Below are 21,335 nucleotides of genomic sequence, written 5' to 3' on the forward strand. Positions count from 1 at the left end.
GTCACCCTGCACAGAGTGCATGTTCTCCAGAAGGCAGAGTCTTTGATATTTGTATTACTGATCTCTGGATATCTCTAAATTAACCTTTGGCCCAGGGATAATTTTTATTCTCTTGTATTTTCATGGAGATTCAGACTTCAAGCTCTCTTATATATTAAACAATGAAGCTCTCTCTTATTACAACTGAAAATCTCATGTGTTCCCATTAAGAAAGAGTGCATATCCTGATGAAGCTCTTTGGGCTGCTATTGCCAGACAATATTCTTTTTTTTTTTTTTCTTTTAATGCTTATTTTTGAGAGAGAAAGAGAAAAAGTGGAGGGGCAGAGAGAGAGTAGTGGGGAGACAGAGGATCTGAAGTGGGCTCCATGCTGAAAGCAGACAGTCCAATGCAGGGCTCAGATTCACAAACTGAGATCGTGAGCTAAGCCGAAGTCTGACACTTAACCGACTGAGCCACCAGGCACCACACAAGACAATATTCTTAACAACCAAGTAGAATACCAAGGCTTGATGTCAAAAGAATGGCAGAGACATCTTCTCAGGAACACAGCCCTCATCTCAGGGAGAAGTTATTTATTGTTCTTTGGGGGGGTATTTTTTAGTGCAACGGAGGGTTTACTACTCTTGTAAATTGCAGCTCATCCATCCTGCATTTCTGCTTGTCCCATAAACCTTTGTAATAAGAATATCTGCAGAGTCTTGGACCTTCACAGCAGGTACATTCCCAAGTCAGGTTCCAAGTGCAGGTGAAATTATTCAGGAAACCATGCATCTTCTCTCCTTTCAAGGAGGAATATATGGAAAAAAAGAAGATTAATAGAGCTATGTGCCAAGAAAGATTCTTGTAAAATTTGTTCAGCCTTTCAAGATCATTGATAGGAGTGTGCTTCCTGCTTTGGTCTATTTTGAAGCTGTCTGCAAGCCCTCAGCTGTGCTACTTGTCCTCAGCATCTACTCTCAGATAGATCACCATGGGGACAGCAAGGAGACCAGTGGAAGCATAACAGGGCAGTAGCTTTTGGGAACCAGCCCGGTGACAATGCTAATGCACTGGGCCAAATGTTCTAGCACTCAAAGGAACTGGATATCAGGGCTTAAAATGGGGTGGGTTGGCCCTCCAGTGCACTGAATTTTTCTTAGGAAGTTGTCTGGAAATTTCCTGTCCTGATTTTTCTCAACTCCAGAACCAATCAAGATTCAGCCCATTGATGGAATTCTCTGATGAAATCTGGCAGTTCAATCTGTCCTTCTCTACTGAAGCCCAGTACTATGTTGATTTCACTAGATCGCATGTTCCTTAGCTCGCTAGAATATTCAGCTATGCCTTTATTGAGACATAATTCACATACCATAAAACTCAACCATTTAAACTATATGATCCAGTGGTTTTTGGTATATTGAGTTGTGTGACAATCACCACAATCATGTTCAGAACGTTATCATTACCCCTTAAAGAAATGCCATACACATCATCAGTGACCCCATTTCTCCCCAACCCACTCTCCCTCAGCACTTGGAAACCACTAATCTGCTTTATATCTCTATGGATTTACCTATTCTAGACATTTACATAAATGGAATTTGTTTTTGTGACTGGCTTCTTTCATTTAGCATCATGTTTTCACATTTCATTCATTCATAGTATATATTGATTCTTTTTAATAGCATTGTATGATTGTACCACATTTTATCTATCCATTCATCAATTGATGAACATTTGGGCCATTTCCACTTTTTTGCTATTATCAGTGATCTGTATGAGCACTTGTGTGCAAAGTTTGGTGCAGACATACATTTTCATTTCTCTTGGGTATATACCTAGAAGTGGAATTGCTGGGTCATGTGGTACTCTGTGTTTAATTTTCTGAGGAATTCCAGCCTGTTTTCCAAAGTAAGTGCTCATTGCACATTACCATCAGCAGTGTATAAGGGTTAATTTTGCCACATTCTTGCAAACACTTGTGATTATCTGTCCTTTGCTTATAGCCATCCCAGTGGGTAAGAAGTGTATACCTTTTGTACATAAAACACTCAGATTGAGGTTGAAAAACTAATATTAACACAGTTGCTCTTGGAACATTCAAGGGAAGGTTAAGATTGTGTTTAATTTATATATATTTATTTTGTCCACACGAACCTTGGGCCAGTCTTTCTGTATATCTAAACCCTGCTTCTCTGTGAGAACCAGTTTAAGCCCCCATTGGTTTTACAGTTTGTATAAGAGTTGGGTATGGGTTGGCAGTGTGCATTGGGTAGCCAGGGGTTGATTCAGATGATCTAAAGCTCTGGATGAGAATCCTGTCTTTCACCATCCCATGTGGCCCTCCCTGAGTTTGGTTTGAAGAGAATGAACTTCCCAGATGGACCAGGGTAATGTGCTTTGTCTTTCATAGTCCCTCAGAGTTCTTCCACACAGTAGGTGTTGGTTGGTGTTTTTTTAACTCTACCATCTTCCTCACAGAAATTCAGTTGCTGTCTCAAAAGCATAGACCTCCGTATTGCTAAGTCAGTCAATCTTTTTTATATCCTTATTCTTTATGTATCTAATAGTTTATTCCTTGAAACTTCTCTTTCATGCAAATTGGTGGCTTCAGTATAGTAGATATTTGCACTTGAGTGTTTTATCGGGACTTGAAACTGTCATGACCAAAACTTAATGACTTATCTTACCTTCCCCTTAAACTAATTTTCCTTTGCAAATTCCCAGTACTTCCATTGTCTTGGTAACCCAGGCTCAAATCCTTCCTCTTCTCTATACACAGAGAATGGAGCCCATAAGTGCTCATGTCATTCATTTAAAATAAATCTGAGACTCTCTTCAGGTCCTCTAAAATAGGGTACCTGGAATATTAGAGTATGTTCTGAGATACTACCTACCCTAAAAGCTACCTTTTTCTTTAGCTTCTGGCTTGGTGTATGCTAACCATTTATATAATCTGGTCTAACCAACTCAGGCACTTGGCCCACCCTTTAGTTAAATCAATGTGTCACATTCTTTGAATACTTTCCTTACCTACCTTATCATGAATCACAAATAAACATTGTGGTTTTTTCTGTAGGACTTTACTTGAGGTTCTATTAGGTATTCCTGTTGACTAGATGCTCATCTGTTTGAAAAATCCCACCTTTAATGTGAAAGCACCCCTTGTTTCCTTGCAGCCTAATTTCCCTTGGCATTTATAGTGGTTGGATATGTATTGATGGGCATTACTCTCTAACTGCTGTGTCAAAGCACTTTGGGAAGCTCATCAATCTTGTGCTTTTTTTAATTGGCATCAATAATGTGTTTGCATTTATCAATATTTCCTAATTGCCAAGTTATAACAGTAGAACTTCTACAATAAATCATGCCCACAGATATCTTCAGACATTAAGATTTAAAGTTTCTGTCAATATTTTGATGTATTATAAATTGTTTTTATGAGGATTTTTTTCCTATGAGAAAGGAAGAACTGTGTAGCAGGAAACAGAATTGAGTCAGTGTCACCATGTAAAATTAAGTTAAAGGGCCAAATCATTCCAGTGAAAAGAGAAGAAAGCTGTTTCCCAAGCCAGTACAATACATTCCCATAAAGTTCAGCATTATTGTCCAAATGAATGTTAATGCGTCTCCCCTGCAAGTGATGTGCTGTGCCAACCCTCTTCCTGGGAGAGGAATTTGAACATAAGGACAGTTAGCACTCATGCAAAGAAAAAACTCTTTATCAACTCATTTTTCAGTAGCAGAAACTGAGGCTTCGTGAGCTAAGGTTATTTGCTGAGAGTCAAATAGTGACTTTGCAAGGCCAGGACTCAAACCCAGGGCTCTCAGGGTCCACAGGTGGACTTTTTACCTTTCAGGGACAAACTTGACCAAACCCAAAGGAGAGGGAGACCCACAGGTTGTCAAAGAACTGAATCCACATCATCTCTTAGGCAATTGAAGACACTAGAATGTTTGGCTCAGAAAAAAATGAGTGAAAAGCTCAGGTCCTCTGTCCTGCTGTGCCTGAAGATCCTTCCCAAGGAGATGAGACACTGTCTTCCGTGCACGCAGACAGCAGAAGTGAGGCCAGCCCTCTGACCTGGTGAGAGGCGATGTTGTGGGGCAGTTACAGATGTGGACCCAGGAGTCACATGGGCCCCAGCAAATCCCAGCTCAGCCACTCACCCAGCCCCTGTCCTTGGACAAGTCAGTTGACCACTTTGTGTCCCACTTTCCTCAGCTAAGATAGGACTTTTGACAGTACTTACTTTTTAAGGTTGTCATGAGGACTCAGTAAGTTAATATGTGGAAAGTGCTTTTGATGGTGCTTGGCTCATAGTAAGTGTGGTATGTGCCACTGTTAGTGTTTTTACATTATAAAGCCAGAACTAGATGGGAGGAAGAGTTCTCTAAAAAACCCCTCACCATTTATACATTAATTCTGCAAATCTTTATGTACTAGACACTGTTCTAGACACTGGGACACAGCAATAGATAAGACAGATTTAGTCCCTGCCCCTGTCCTCCTACTGCTTACAATCTGTATTAGGGAGAAAGGGAATTACTATGTGAATCAATAAAGCAGCCATTCAGCACTGGAATGAACCATTTCTTGCATTGTGACACCAGCCCTTTCACTGTTATCCCTAAAGATATCCAGGCATAGGCTGCCTGAGGTCATTTTGAGAGGCGCTTGCCACTGTTGGATTTTATTAACATCTCTCTGCAAAGTAAGGTTAATTTAATGCAACCAGTGATTTAAACATCAATTCAGACATTGCTTTACTTTAAAACTGTCATCCTCTGGATCGTCAAGGTGAGGTGGGGGGATTATGCAGGACAATCCTGTGAGGTACAAGAAGAAAATATAGGACTTCTCATAATTTTTATCATTTTTTAAATGTATATTCTTGTATATATTTTATAATGTGCATAATTTCATAGCACAGGAGCACATGTAGATAACTTCCAAGTAAATATAAATACAATGTAAACACACATTAAAGTTGCATGGGTAAACATATATTTTCCTTATTTCTGATGTGGTCATTTACGGATAATTTTCAACTATAAAGATAGTAGCTTTCTACATGAATGGAAAATTAAGACATACTTTCACCTCTACTGAAGAGTTTAAAAAAAAACAATCATAATAATACTTGATGCTTTTATAGAAGTTAATGGTTTCATTGCTTTTAATCCTCCTTTGAGGATTAGGATAGGACCTATCCATGAGATAGGTCTTACACCCACTTTGCAGATGAGGGAACAGAGCATTTTAGAGGTTATACCCAGAACTCTTGGCACCTCATCATTTTGCCAGGGAAGAGAAATTTTAAAATTAAGGACTATAAAGCTGATGCTCATTATTAGCAGTATACCAGGGGAGTATCTGTTAGCATGGGTCAAGATGAATACTGTCCAGTCTCCCGTGTTGCTAGAAGAAGGACTGTGGCTATTTTTTACTGCTGCCATCTTCTGCTCTTACCCAAAAGGCAAAACCCTAACAAATATGTATCCTTCCACAAGATTTATTAGGAATGTGCAATGAAAAGGTCTTAAAGGAGCTTTCAGTGTACAAGAAGAGGTAACATTTATTTCCTAATCCCCAAATTGGTAGCTTGAAGTTGACTGTTATTTAAAGGCAAATGTCAGTTTGGGAGATAGTCTCTGTGTTTTCTCCTTCCTCATCCCCGTGTATCAGCAATCAGGATCCGTAGTTGTAGTCAACAGAAAACAACTCTGGCTAATTTCAGCACAAAGTAGATAGTTAAATATGTGTTGAGTTAATGAATAGTGAATTTCTGTCTGTGTTCCTTCCATTCATGAATAAGGTTCTTAGGGGAAAGGGAACAGAGAGAGTTTAGAAGCTTGAAAAGGAAAGTTGGGAAGTATGTTCTAAATACGTAGAAACTAGTTTTCTGCCAACTATGGGTTGATAAAGATTTATGTAGATCTGTTGACTTTCATCTAGTAAAATTATTGTATAGCATGAAAAACAGTGAATTGGAGTTCAGAGACCTATATTTTCCACTACTGAGCTGTGTGATCTTGAATAGGTTATATAACTTCTAGATCTTGGTACTTTCTACTCTGAAATGGATGACTGAATGATTTAGCCTGAGTCTTCTTGTGAACTTTCTCTGCTGATAAAAATGTTGTATGTCTGTTCTGCCTAACACAGTAGCCACTACCCACACGTGGCTATTGATTCAGCACTTGAAATGTGGCTATTGTGACTAAGTAACTGAAGTTTCACTTTTAATTCATTTAAATTTAAATTTAAATTTAAATTTAAATTTAAATTTAAATTTAAATTTAAATTGCTGCTTGTAGTAAGTGGCTACCATATTGGGTAGCACAGTTCTAGAGCATTCTATGATTTTCTGGATTCTGTAGGTTTACTTATGAGGTATAGGCTCGGAAGGTAGAAAAGATAAAAGTCAGAACTTCACATTAGTAAAGAATTGCACTCATATTTTTTTTAACTTTTTTTTTTACTTATTTTGAGAGAAAACACGTGCACACAGGGGAGGGGCAGAGAGAGAGAGAGAGAGAGAGAGAGAGAGAGAGAGAAAATCCCAAACAGACTTCCTGTTGTCAGCACAGAGCCCTATGCGGGGCTCAATCCCACGAACCATGAAATCATGACCTGAGCCGAGATTAGGAGTCTGACACTTAACCAACTAAACCACCTAGGTGCCCCATGTTCGTATTTTAATACCTAATTATTTGTTGGGAGAAAAGAACATACTCTAGAAATTCACATAGAATAGTGTAAAAAGCACAAGATTTGGAGTTAAGGGATTTGAATTTGAACTCTGGCACCACTAATCATGAACTTACCAGCCCTATCTACCATACAAAGTTTATCATCAAATGAGATGATAAATGTGAAAACACTTTGTGAATATAAGATTACTTTATGAATGTTAGTTATTCCATTATTACATAGAATCAGTGATCCTACTAAATTACAGATATCTCATATCTTAGGTTTTTTTTGTGTTCATTGGTTTTTGGTAAAGATCAAGGGTATGAGTGAAAACCACATCTAGTGCTTCACAACTTCTTCTTGATCTGTTTATATTTTATTTCTTTTTCTTGTCTTATACCATTAACTATGACTTCCAGTATGATGGTGAAAAGAGTGGTGAGGGGGGCATCCTTGCCTTGTTCCTGATCTCACTGGGAAAGCTTCTAGTTTTTCACCGTTAAGTATGATGTTAGCGCTGGATTTCTTGTAGATATTCTTTATCAAGTTGAGGAAGTTCCCCTCTATTCCTACTTTACTGACAGTTTTTATCTTATTTCATAACTTTAGATTTATTATCTTAGCCCTTGTAACTAGTTTGTTTGTTTGTTGTTTCCTTCCTTAGAAGCATTCCTTTGGATCTGATTTATTACCCCTAAGTGACAGAACTACTACTTTTCAGGCCCTGAAGATAGGGTTTTGTGATGGTTAATTTGGCTGGGCCAAGGTGCCCAGATATTTGGTCAAACATTATTCCAGGCATTTCTGTAAAGATATTTTTTGGATAAGATTAACATTTAAGTGGGTGGACTTTGAGTAAAGCAGATTACTGTCTATGATATGAGTGGCCCTCATCCAGTCACTCGAAGGTCTGAGTAGAACAAAAAGCTGATACCTCCCCACACCGTACCCTAACTGAGCAAGAAGGAGTTCTGCTAGCAGATGGCCTTTGGACTCCAATTGCAACTCTTCTCTGTGAGTCTCCAGTCTGGTGGACTGCCCCCTACTTGCTAAGCCTCCACAATCAGGTGAGCCAGTTCCTTAAAATAAATCCATCTATCTCTCTCTGTCTCTGTCTCTGTCTCTCTCTTTTTCTCTCTCCCTCCTCCCCCACCTCCCTCCCTCCCCCCTATGGATATACATGTACTATATACACATAGACATAGACATAGACACATTCTGTTGGTTTTCATGCCCTGCCTAACATACTTTTAAACTATTAGATCATATTTCTGTTAAAGCCCCTGAAATCAAACCTAAGCCATTAATTTCAATTATTGTTTTTGTTTAGATATAATTTGCAGGTACCTCAATTCTGTGTGTCCATTTTCCTAGTTTCCTTACTTTTGTCAACCAAACCATATATGCAGACTTTGATTAGTAGGCTCCTTTTAAGGGACCCATAATCCTATTATCTGACTTTCTAAGGGCCTTTACCAATTGACTCCCAGTTTCAGCCTAGGGAGGTTGTCAGGTCTCTGGTCTTCTTTCCTTGTCTGCTTCTGTCTGTGTCAGCCATACACAGAGGTCTCTTGTTAGTTAGATTGTTAGATAATTAGAGAACAACTTCAATTTGCCATTTTTAGCACATCTGACTAGCTGGGAAACTCTATTTCCCCCTCCACAGTTTCTCTTCTCTAAGATTCCCTGCTGCCTCTTTTTCAAAGACCAAAATGGGAAGAACGGAGGTGCTACATACAGAATCTGTCCACTAACATTATCTTATCTCTTTCTGGCCATTTTTCTCTACTCTCTCTGTAAAAATTACCTGCTTTAGAAAGAGTCCATGAGCCCTGCCCTTCCATCACATGTTTCTTCAGTTGGAGCAGCTAATGACCTACAACTTCATAGTCTTCACAAATACTGCTTTTAATAAAGCTATCAAGACATTCTTTAAATGTATTTTTATGGGGAAATAATCACATGTAGTATATGGAGATGCTGAAATAGAGCTTATTGCTCAACAGGAGAAGGCGTACTGTCACTCCAGGTTCTTCTATAATATCAGCCCTTTCATTTCCTTGATCAAGGATCTTGCATGTTAGATTTTTGCCTATAGGACTCTATGCTTTTTATTATTGTATCTACCAAACTACAAATGGGGATTAAGCTTTTATGCCCAAACACACTTTGGATACATTATGAGTGTAGCTTATTGTAAGTATAGCTTGTTGTGGGTTTGATGTCTTTTAACTCCACACCAATTGAGAAGAGTTGATGTGATCACAGAACAGAGGAGCAGTGCCCTTTCCACAGAAACACATTCCCACTCAAGCCAGGACAAGCCCCTCACAAGCAGTGTGCTTTTCTCTAACAAGAGGAAACTGTGAAGCGCAGAGGTCTAATCATCCCAACAGTATAATAATTATTAGGACCTCAGAACTTTTTTTTTAACGTTTGCCTTAACTTTTTTTCTAATAGATCCTCCCTACATGTCATATTTGGGAGAGTGTGAGGAGGTGTATTTTTTCAGAACATCTAGGATACATTCAGGGAGGTGAGGACAAAGTGTGCTTAGTCTGTTCTTTTCTAATCCTGCTCACCTGGTGGGGATGTCATTGTATGACAGGGCCAGACACTGCTCTTGGATCCCTCCTTCCTTGGTCACAGCAGTTCTCTCCACCCAACCCCCACCACCACACCCCCCACCCTTCATCATCTTCATTCAGAAGTGACACACACTAAAAGTCATTCACAAGGTCCTATGGGGAGTATACTACTCAGCAAGGAAATGGACTGTGTCTCTGAAGAAGTGGGTTATAGACTCATTCATTGCCTTTTATAAATCTCAGGCTTTCATTAGCTCTGCATTTTGACTGGAAGTTATTTCTTAGCTTATTAATGGGGGGTGAGCATCAGTATTTTGTTGTAAGTTAAAATTCTCATCTTCATTTTATTTTTTTTTTAATGTTCATTTATTTTTGAAGGAGAGAGAGACCAAGTGCAAGCTGGGGAGGGGCAGAGAGAGAGGGAGACACAGAATCTTCATGAAGCAGGGTCCAGGCTCTGAGCTGTCAGCACAGAGCCTGACATGGGGCTCATACTCACGAACCATGAGATCATGACCTGAGTTGAAGTCTGATGCTTAACCAACTGAGCCACCCAGGTGTCCCTCATCTTCATTTTATAATGCCTGTGATATTTACTGATAACATGTATATAGGTTTGCAGATTAAACTTGGAAGAGGCTTATGATTGACCCTTCCCAATGTGTGCTCTACTCCATACACATTGCCCCAGTGCCTATGGTAGGAACCCAGGATAGTTATGGGCTGACTACTAAAACTAGCATCTCAGGCATGTTTCTTTGGAATTTAAAGTAGCATATTGTTCTCTATATTAGTTTTCTTCTTTAAAAAAAAAATTACTATTTTACTTGGACTTAAACAGTTTATGTAAAAGAATGAATATTTTCCCCTTTACTGAATTCCACCAATGTTGGCAATTTTTTTTGCCACATTTGCTTTATCTCCTATTTGCCTTTCTTTTTTTCTTTCTTCATTGAACTGTTTGAAAATAGGTTGCAGGCATAATACTACCTCTATATACTTCAATATATATCTTCTTAGAACAAGGGCATTCTTCTGCATTATCACAGTACTGTTTTCACACCTCAAAATTGAGCATCAATCCATACTTCAAATATATAGCCCATTTTCAAATTTTTCCAAATGTTCTATAATACCTTTTTTTTAACTTTTTTGTCCTAATCTGGAATCCATTTGAGGATCAAGCATTGCATTTTGTATTCATGTTTCTTAAAGCTCCTTTAACAGAGAAGAGTTCCTCTTTTTTTTGGCAAATTTCATGATATTGACATAGTCTAGAATGTTCCCTAATGTGAATGTGTGAGATTCTTTCTCCATTATTACACTCAGAATAATCATTTTGGCAGGAACACTCCTTTAGTACCATGATATTCTCCCTTTGCATCATGTCAGGAGGCCCCTAATGCTGGTTGTACCATTCAGTATTCAGTGCTCATTGTGAAAAGTGTGCTCTTAATCCCATTACCTATTTCACCCTCCCCCCACCCACATCCCCTCTGGTAACTTTCAGTTTGTTCTCTATAGTTAGGAGTTTGTGGGGTTTTTTGTCTTCTTTTTTTTTCCTTTGTTTGTTTTGTTCCTTAAATTCCACATGAGTGAAATCATATGGTACTTGTCTTTTTCTGACTAATTTATTTCACTTGGCATTATACTCTAGATCCATCCATGTTGTTGGAAATGGCAAGATTTCATTCTTTTATGGCTGAATAAAATTCCATTGCATAAATATGCCACATCTTCTTTATCCATTCATCTATCGATGGACACTTGGGCTGCTTGCATAATTTGACTATTGTAAATAATGCTGCATATATCCTTTCAAAGTAGTGTTTTCGTATTCTTTGGGTAAATACCCACTAGCCCACTAGTGCACTCACTAGATCATAGGGTAGTTCTATTTTTAATTTTTTGAAGAACCCCCCATACTGTTTTCTACAGGAGCTGCACCAGTTTATATTCCTAACAGCAGTGCATGAGGGTTCCTTTTCTCAACATCCTCACCATTCATTTGTTGTTTTTTGCATTGTTGATTTTAGCCATTCTGACAGGTGTGAGGTGAATACCTCATTGTAGTTTTGATTTGCATTGCCCTAATGAGTGATGTTGAGCATCTTTTCATGTATCTGTTGGCCATCTGTATGTCTTCTTTGGAGAAATGTCTGTTCATGTCTTCTGCCCATTTTTAATTGGATTATTTGTTACTTGGTTGCTGAGTCATATAAAGAATTTATATATTTTGGATACTAAACCTTTACCAGATAGGTCATTTGCAAATGTCTTCTCCCATTCAGTAAGTTGTCTTCTGGTTTCATTGATTGTTTCCTCTGCTGTGCAGAAGCTTTTTGTTTTGAAATAGCTCCAATAATTTATTTTTGTTTTTGTTTCCCTTCGCTCAGGAGACATATCTAGAAAGATGTTGCTATGGCCAATGTCAGAGAAATTGCTGCCTGTGTTCTTTTCTAGGATTTTTATGGTTTCAGGTCTCACATTTAGATCCTTAATCCATTTTCAGTTTATTTTTGTGTGTGGATAAGAAAGTGGTCCAGTTTCATACTTTTCTTGTAGTTGGCCAGTTTTCCCAGCACTTTTTTTTGAAGAGACTCTCTTTTTCCCATTACATATTCCTGCAAGATTAATTGATCATATAATCATGGGTTTATTTCTGGGCTTTCTGTTCCATTTCATTGATCTGTATGTCTTTTTGTGCCAGTACAATACTGTTTTGATTACAACAGCTTTGTAATATAATTTGAAATCTGGAATTGTGATACTTCCAGCTTTGCCTTTCTTTTTCCAGATTACTTTGGCTATTCGGGGACTTTTGTGGTTCATTACAAATTTTAGAACTGTTCTAGTTCTGTGAAAAATGCTGTTACTATTTTGATAGGGATTGCATTAAATCTATAGATTGCTTTGGGTAGTATGAACATTTTAACAATATTGTTCTTCCAGTCCTTGAGCATGGAATATCTTCCCATTTGTTTCATCTTTAATTTCTTTCATCTGTGGTTTATAGTTTTCAGAGTATAGGTCTTTCACCTCCTTGGTGAAGTTTATTCCTATGTATTTTATTTTCTTTGGTGTGATTATAAATGGGATTAATTTATCTTTCTGCTGCTTCATTATTAGTGTACATAAATGCAATGGATTTCTGTATATTCATTTTGTGTCCTGTAACCTTTATCAGTTCTAGTAGTTTTTTGTTGGAGTCATTGGGGGTTTCCTATATATAGTATCATGTCATCGGCAAATAGTGAAAGTTTTACTTCTTACTTACCAGTTTGGATGCCTTTTATTCCTTTTCTTGTCTGATTGCTGTGGCTAGGACTTCCAGTACTATATTGAATAAAATTGATAAGAGTTGACATTCTTGTCTTGCTCTTAACCCTAGGGAAAAGCTGTCAGTTTTCAACATTGAATATGATATTAGCTATGAGTTTTTCATATATGGCCTTTAATATGTTGAAGTATATTCCCTCTAAAACCTACTTTGTTGAACATTTTTATCAAGAACGAATGTTGTACTTTGCCAAATGCTTTTTCTGCATCTCTTGAAATGATCATACAGTTTTTATTCCTTGTTGATGGGACATATCACATTGATTGATTTGCAAATACTGAGCCATCCTTGCATCCCAGGAGTAAGCCCCAGTTGATTGTGATAAATGTTTTTTTTAATGTATTGTTGATTCCGTTTGCTAATATTTTGTTGAGAATATTTATATCTATGTTTATCAGAGATATTAGCCTGTAGTTCTCTTTTTTTTGTAGTGTCTTTATCTGGCTTTGGTATGGGGGTAATATTGGCCTCAGAATAAATTTGGAAGTTTTCCTTCCTCTTCTGTTTCTTGAAATAATTTGAGAAGAATAAGTATGGACTATTCTTTAAATGTTTGGTAGCATTCAGGGTACCTGGATGTCTCAGTCGGTTAAGCGTCCAACTTCAGCTCAGATCATGATCTCACAGTCCGTGAGTTTGAGCCCTGCATCAGCCTCTGTGCTGACAGCTCGGAGCCTGGAGCCTGCTTCGGATTCTGTGTCTCCCTCTCTCTCTGCCCCTCCCCTGTTCATGCTCTGTCTCTATCTTAAAAATAAATGAAAACATTAAAAAAAATTTTTTTAATAAAAAAAGTAAAAAATAAAAATGTTTGGTAGAATTCACCTGTGAAGTCATCTGGTCCTGGGCTTTTGTTTGTTGGGAGTTTTTTTTATTACTGATTCAATTTTCCTGCTGATAATCAGTCTGTTCAAATTTTCTATTTCTTCCTGCTTCAGTTTTGGTAGGTAATATACTTCTGGGAAATTATCCATTTCTTCTAGGTTGTCTAAATTATTGGCATATAATTTTTCATAATATTCTTACAATCCTTTGTATTTCTGTGATGCCAGTTGTTATTTCTACTCTTTCATTTCTGATTTTGAGTCCCTCTCTTTTTTGTGTGTTTTCTTTTTATTTTTGTTTTTTGGTGAGTCTGGCTAAACATTTAACAATTTTGTTGATCTTTTCAAAGCCAGCTCCTGGTTTTATTGATCTGTTCCATTGTTTTTTCAGTTTTCTATTTCATTTATCTCTAATCTTTATTATTTCCTTCGTTCTACTGGTTTGGGGTTTTGTTTATTCTTTTTCTAGCTCATGTAGGTGTAAGGTTAGGTTGTTTATTTGAGATTTTTCTTGCTTCTTGAGGTAGAACTGTATTGCTATAAACTTCCCTCTTAGAACATTTTTTGCTTCATCCCAAAGATTTTGGACCATTGTGTTTTCATTGATATTTGTCTCCATGTTCTGTTTTGTTTTTCTAAGTACACTTCGTGCCCAGCATGGAGTCCAGCACCAGGCTTGAACTCATGACCCTGAGATCAAGACTTGAGCTAAGATCAAGAGTCAGACACCTAACCAATTGAGCCACCCAGGCACCCGTGTCTCCATGTATTTTCTGATTTCCTCTTTGATTTCTTTTTTGGCCCATTCATTTTTTAGTAACGTGTCATTAATCTCCATTTATGTGCGGTCTTTGCAGGTTTTTTCTTGTGATTGATTTCTAGTTTTTATAGCATTGTGGTCAGAAAGGATACATAGTGTGACTTAAGTCTTTTTGAATTTGTTGAGACTAGTTTTGTGGCCTAATATGTGATCTATTCTGGAGAATGTTCCAAATGCACTTGAAAAGAATGTGTATTCTGCTGTTTTAGGATGGAATGTTACTGAATATATCTGTTAAATTCATCTGGTCCAGTGTGTCATTCAAAGCCACTATTTTTTTGTTGATTTTCTGTTTAGATAATGTGTCCCTTTTGATGTAAGTGGGTGTTAAGTACCCTACTATTCTTGCATTACTATTGATTGCTTCCTTTATGGTTGTTATTAACTGCTTTATACATTTGGGTATTCCCATGTTGCTGCATAAATATTTGCAATTGTTATATTTTCTTGTTGTATTGTCCCCATTATTATCATATAGTGTTCTTCTTTGTCTCTTGTTACAGTCTTTGTTTCAAAGTCCATTTGTCTGATATAAGTATTGCTACCTCGACTTTCTTTCATATCCATTTGCATGATAGATGTTTCTCCATCCCGTTTTTAGTCTGCATATGTCTTTAGGTGTGAAATGAGTCTCTTGTGGGCAGCATACAGATGGGTCTTGTTTTCTTGGGATTTTTTTAATTGGTTTGTGTTTGTTTTTGTGGATCTTCTCTGTTCCTTTCTTCCCTTGCTCTCCCCATAAGTTCGCTTTTTTTAAGTGACCTACCTGGATTCCTTTCTCTTTATATTTTGCATATCTATGACCATTTGTGGTTACCGTTAGGTTTGCATATAACATCTTCCGCATATAGCTAGCACTCTCTGTTTAGTTGTTGGTCACTTAAGTTTGAACTCATTCTTTACTCCTCTCCCCTCCACATTTTAGATTTATAGTGTCATACTCTACATCCTTTTATTTTGTGAGTCCATTGACCGATTTTTATAGCTATATTTATTTTCACTGCTTTTGTGATTCCTACTTTCTTACTCTTACTTAACGATCTTTTCTTTCCACTCAAAGAATCTCCTTTAACATTTCTTGTAGGGCTGACTTAGTGGTCATGAATTCCTTTAACTTTTGTTTGTCCAGGAAACTCTTTTACTTTTCTTCTATTCTGAATGATAGACTTGCAGGATAGAGTTTTCTTGGCTGCAGAAGTTTTCCTTTCAGCACTTTAAATATATCATGCCACTACCTTCTGGCCTGCAAAGTTTCTGCTGAAAAATCAGCTGATAGCATTATGGAGTTTTCCTTATATATAACTATTATATTTTCTCTTGCTACTTTTAAAATTTTCTATTACTACTTTTTGCCATTTTAATTACTATGTGTCTTGGTGTGAATCTGCTTGGCTTGATTTTCTCGGGAGATACCTGTGCCTCTTGGATATGGATTTCTATTCCTTCTCCAGATTCAAAAAGTTTTCAGCTATTATTTATTCAAATAAATTTTCTGCCCCCTTGTCTCTCTCTTCTCCTTCTGGGATCCCTGTAATGTGTATATTGTTATACTTGATGATGTCTCTGCGTTCCCTAAATCTATTCTCATTTTTTACAATTTTTTTCTCTCACCTGCTTATCTTGATTACTTTTCATTACTTTGTCCTCCAGGTCACTGAGTTGTTCTCCTTCCTCTAGTCTACTATTTATTCCATCTAGTATATTTTTAATTTCACTTATTGCGTTCATCTCTGATTGGTTCTTTTTTATCTCTTTGTTAAGGGTCTCACTAATGTTCTCCACTCTTTTCTCAAGTCCAGTGAGTCTTTATGATCATTTTAAATTCCCTATCAGGCATATGACTTATCTCTGTTTTGATTAGGTCTCTCACCATGATTCTGTTCTGTTCTTTCATTTGGCACATATTCTTCTGTCCCCTTATTTTGTCTGTCTCTGTTTCTGTGTTAGGAAATTCAGCTACATCTCTTGCTCTTGATAGTAGTGACCTGATGGAGAAGAGATCCTGTGGTGCCCTGCACTGAAGTGTCCCCTCTTCACTGGAACTTGGCATTTTATGGGTGCCTCATGTGTGTGTTTTGTGCACCCTGCTGTTTTGGCTGTGCATTTTCCTTCAGTCCAGTCATCTTCAGTGGTTATCTTTACCTGTCGTGGGCGTGTTTGGTTCCATTGGTATTAGTGGGCCAGTCTGGGGCTGTCTTGGGCTTGAGTTGAGTCAGACCAGGCATGTGCAAAATGTTGTAGCACCGAACTGCAGGGGGCTTTCCCTGTGTTGTCCCCTGAGAAACTTTCATTCATGGGTGGGCCTGCAGTCAGAATAGTGTCTGCCCCCACCCCACCCCTGGGGCCACAGTCTGACAGGTGTGTGTAGTTCTCTTTCCCTCTCTCAGGGGCCGGAGTGTCTTTGGACTGGTGCTGACCCCTGTTGGGGCTGCATGCATACTGCCAGGTATGTGGCATCACATTGGATGGGCTCTGGCCAAGAGCTATTGGAGGGAGTGGACCTGCAACATGCGGAGGCTGGGTGAGCAGTGTGTGCAAGGTTTGCACACAGGTCCACTGGAGGAGCAGACCTGCAGCTCAGGGACTAAGACAAGCCTGGCTGGAGGGAGTAGATCCACTAAAGTACAGTGGTGGGGGGAGAAGCAGTGTTAGCAGGTTAGGTACCTGGTTCCTGCAGGTGCCTGTGTTTTTTTGCTGTGGAGCAGGGGAGGGAAATGACACCTGCTAGTTCCTTTGTTTCCGGAGGAGTCCCCCAAGGATCTCTTTCCCTCCAGGACAGCTCTCCCTTCTATAAGCCTCAGGCAGTTTTCAAACTGCTGCTTCTATACAGTATCTCTGTGGGCTTTTTGTTGTGCTGTCTCTTTAAGGGTAGGGATTCGTTTCCCTTCCCAGCTGTCCCAGAGCTGAGCCAGCTGATTTTTAAAATTGAATGTTTTTAAGTTTCCACTGGTTGTAAGAACTTGTGATATTCAGCCCCTCTGGTTTTCAAAGCCAAATGTTATAGGGATTCACCTTCCCAGTGTGGGGGTCTGTTTCTCTCCCCTCTTTGCGCCCTGGAGTCCCTTTCTCCCACAGAGAGCCCAACAGGTGCATTTAGCTCCCCACTGCATCTCTGCTCTACCTACCCTCTTCAACCTCTTCTCTACATTTAGTTGTGGAGTTTTCTCTGCCAGTCTTCAGGTCATCTTCTGGGTTATTTACGCTGATGTGTTATCTAGTTGTATCCCTGGGAGGAGGTGAGCTTAGGGCCCTCCTACTCCACCATCTTCCCAACGGTCTGGTATCGAGGCTGGTTTTATTTTATTTTATTTATTTTTTTTTTTTTTAACGTTTATTTATTTTTGAGACAGAGAGAGACAGAGCATGAACGGGGGAGGGTCAGAGAGAGAGGGAGACACAGAATCTGAAACAGGCTCCAGGCTCTGAGCTGTCAGCACAGAGCCCGACGCGGGGCTCGAACTCATGGACCTCGAGATCATGACCTGAGCCGAAGTCGGCCGCTTAACCGACTGAGCCACCCAGGCACCCCGAGGCTGGTTTTAAACACAATGCCTTATATGTCATAAAAGCTCTTTACCCTTTCCCCAGAAATATGTACACATATACATACACAGACAAAGTATTGCATAAGCTATCTGGTTTTCTTGAAGCTATGGGCTCAGGTTCAGAAACCAGTTTGCAAAATTAAGGTATGAAATTATCCAAGACCACATTCTCCAAGAAGCTCTCTCAGGCCTATTCTGATTACACCATTTCATGATTCTAGACACTGGCTTTAATTCTGATAAGTAGTTGTGAGACTGTTAGGAGCTTTTCCATTATTTGCTGAATAAAAAATATGTATGATCACATCTCAGATTCTCACCTCTGAAGAGTAAAGTTGGGGTATTTTATATTCATAATTAGTTCCTGCAGCTTCTCTTGTAATCCCCCTTACACGGTGAACACTTAACCTCTCATAATCAATAACTCACATTTGTTCTCCGTAGCTAAAACATTAGTAACTCTAGTTATGCCATTTCGGGGAATGGCACTTGGGTTTGAATTTCCCTGATCAGTTACATCAATTCAGTTGTTGTAACTTAATGTATTAACACTATGGAAGACTAATTCGAGAACCTAGACTGACCAGTCCACAGCTCTGATATATCTTTTCCACTTAAAATCTTAGAATATACCATGATAAAAGACCCTCGATTTTGACCTTTGGGACTCTAAACCAGGAACAGCCCACAGTGGGAATTGCAGTCTGGGTATGTTTTCATCTTTCTTTCAGTTAGGATGGGACATGCCAGTGAATTCTCAGCAGCCTTTACTGGGGAAAAGATTGGGATTTTGAGGTCACTTACATCAATAACTGTCCTTCCACATCACCATTAAAAACACAGGAATTTTAACTTACACTGTCTGCTTCTTTCCCTCTAAGTACTCATTTTTGGGCAGCTGAGATATGGCACAGAGATTTGTAATTGCATTATGTTCCCAGAAAGAGTCTGACCCAAAATGTTTCCAAAGATGTCAGAGGAAGATGACTGATTTAAATGATGTTTTCTGGATTTGAGTTTTCAGTCACATCAGAAGTGGTCAATTATATACTGTGCATACACGTGTGTGTGTGTTTGGGGGGTGGTGATTTCAAATAAATAAATAACATTAAATTAATTTTCAATGTACAGCTTATTAGAGCCATCATATTTAATTGATTCCTTATTAGTATAGTTCAGAATAGAGATGGTGCTACTATAGAATACCAAATGAACTTTCTTCTAAGTGGATTTTTCCTAAGCATTGTGCTTAAACATTGTGCTAAAATACATTTATACATAAGGAGAGCACTTAGAAGTCACAGCTACTTAAAAAATGTACATTCTCAGTTTGAGCCAAACTGTTAAAAAAAAAAAAAAACTCAAGGAAATCAATTATTTTGAGTCTATTAAAGAATTTACTGAGACTCAAGTACTGTCTACTTCATGTGCTCAGTGTAATACTTTATTCTTCCAAAATAAATTCAGAACTGATTCTGGGAAAGTCCTATGAAAAAAATTAAAGCAAGGAAGAGTGTGATCTTGGTGTGTGGTATTTGAGGCAAATTTGAAAGCAAGCAGCTGAACTCAAATGTTTCTGCCCTTAACTCACTGAAGGACCTTGAGAAAATTGCATAAATTCTCTTTGTCTTGTCTACTAAATGAAGATGCCAATATCAGCCTACTTTTCTAGTTCAGGAAAAAAATTCTTTGGGTCAGATCAACTTCTGTTATATAAAGAATTATTGAACACAGTAGTACTCAAACGAAAATGCCTAGATTTCAGACAACAGAGATCCGATTCATAGAGCAAATGAAGCATGTATTGATTTTTTTGGACAGGTGATTTAGCCATCTTTGTTTGTTTGTTTTTTTTTTCTTTTCTGTGCTTTTTTAACTTCTTGTGCTATCACCACTAACCATGTAGAGATGTACTTAAATATTGTTAAGGAAAGTTATAAGCATCAACAGAATGGCATTCTAAACAGCACTTTGGTTTCCTCTGTCCAAAGTATCATATGAAGTAATGTAGAGCTCCATGGTTACTAATGCCTAGGATTTCACAATCAACATTAATGCATGTCAAAATATAGGGTCTTGTGGGCTTTTTGGTCTTCAGACAGCTAAGATCAGGCGAGAAAAAAACCCTTGAAGTCAAAAGAGATGCTTTTAAATCCTAGATTGTGATCTTAGGCTAACCACTTAATTTCTCTGAAACTCAGTAAAACTTTGCTGTGAAAACTAAGATAGGATAATAATGTTTTAGAATCTGCAAAGCACAAGTCAAGTAAGAATTCTATGTAATAAGGTAATAGCAAACTGTAAGATGAAGGAGCTTTATTAATAATGATACTAGATCACATTTATTGGACACTTCGTATGCTAAATGATTTACCTGTACTGTCTTCATTTAGTCCTTCAACCAGTACTATGAGATGAGGAAACTGAAGTTTAAAGCAGTTATTTAGGTACCCACTGTTGCTCACTAATAAGTAAGGGACCCAGGATTCACACTTAGACTGTGAGCCCTAGCTCCTAAGGATGTGGATCAAGTGGATCAAGCCCCACTTAATGTGGTGATCACTACCAAATATCAGAATGAATGGGAACAGAACACAACCAATAATGCCCTGTGACTTGCAAGTTGGGCAACTTGATCTTTCAGACATTTACATCTCTTTACTTATCATTTTTTAGTCAAAATATTATATTTTCAATATAAAAAACCTTAAAAGAAGAAATTTTCTCTCAATCTTTCTCCTAAATGTAAATCTCACTTTCCCATAGTAAGGGGTCTTATGTAGCCTTCCAGAAATTTCCTGTGCATTTAAAGGTAGTGTGTGTGTGCATATGTGTGCACTCTTTTCTGTTTAAACCAGAGGACAGTACACTAAAAATACTCTTTCACGGTCTCTTTTTCCCCCCACTAAATATAATATATTCTCCCATATCAGAACATACAACCTTTTTAGTGGCTGAATAGTATTCCTCAGTATGATCTGTTGTAATTTAACTAACTGGCCCGTTACTGATGGACATTGCAACGATCTCAGCTCTGTGCCATCACGAGCAGTACAGCAGTGGACATTCTGGTACCTGTCTTCATGTTGAATAAAGGCCTAGAGGAGGAAGAGCTAAGTCAAGGATGTGGGCATTGAAAACAGAGACCAGCATTCTCACATTGCCCAGCTTGCTACCATCCAGCAAAACCCTGTCTTCACACTGCAGAATATCAAACATCTTCGTCTATACCAATCCAATTTCTAAAAGGTGGTATCTCTTTAGTTACGGGTCAAGTTAAGGATAGTTTATGTATACTACTATCTCTGTCTCTTTCCTGTGTTAATTTATTCACTGTTTTATTTCATGTCATACATATCACAAATATATTTTCCCCATTTGTCATTTATTGTTTGGCCTTGCTTACTACATGTTTGTATACAGGAGATTTTAATTTTTATGCAGTTAACTTTTTACTTTATTGCCTTTAAATGTAGCATCACGCCAAATTCCCATTCCAAGTTTCCAGAATTCTCTTGCGTTTCCTTCTGGTGCTTTTA

At 38.1% G+C, this 21,335-nt stretch overlaps 1 protein-coding gene across 4 annotated transcripts in view; it reads left to right on the forward strand.

The window, feature by feature from the left end:
- The window catches only part of LYRM4 (LYR motif containing 4), a 170,909-nt gene that overhangs the window by 64,534 nt on the left and 85,040 nt on the right, over positions 1 to 21,335 (forward strand). The window lies entirely within an intron of this gene.

This window comes from Panthera onca, chromosome B2 (genome assembly GCF_046562875.1).
Source record: "Panthera onca isolate mPanOnc1 chromosome B2, mPanOnc1 haplotype 2, whole genome shotgun sequence".
NCBI lineage: Eukaryota > Metazoa > Chordata > Mammalia > Carnivora > Felidae > Panthera > Panthera onca.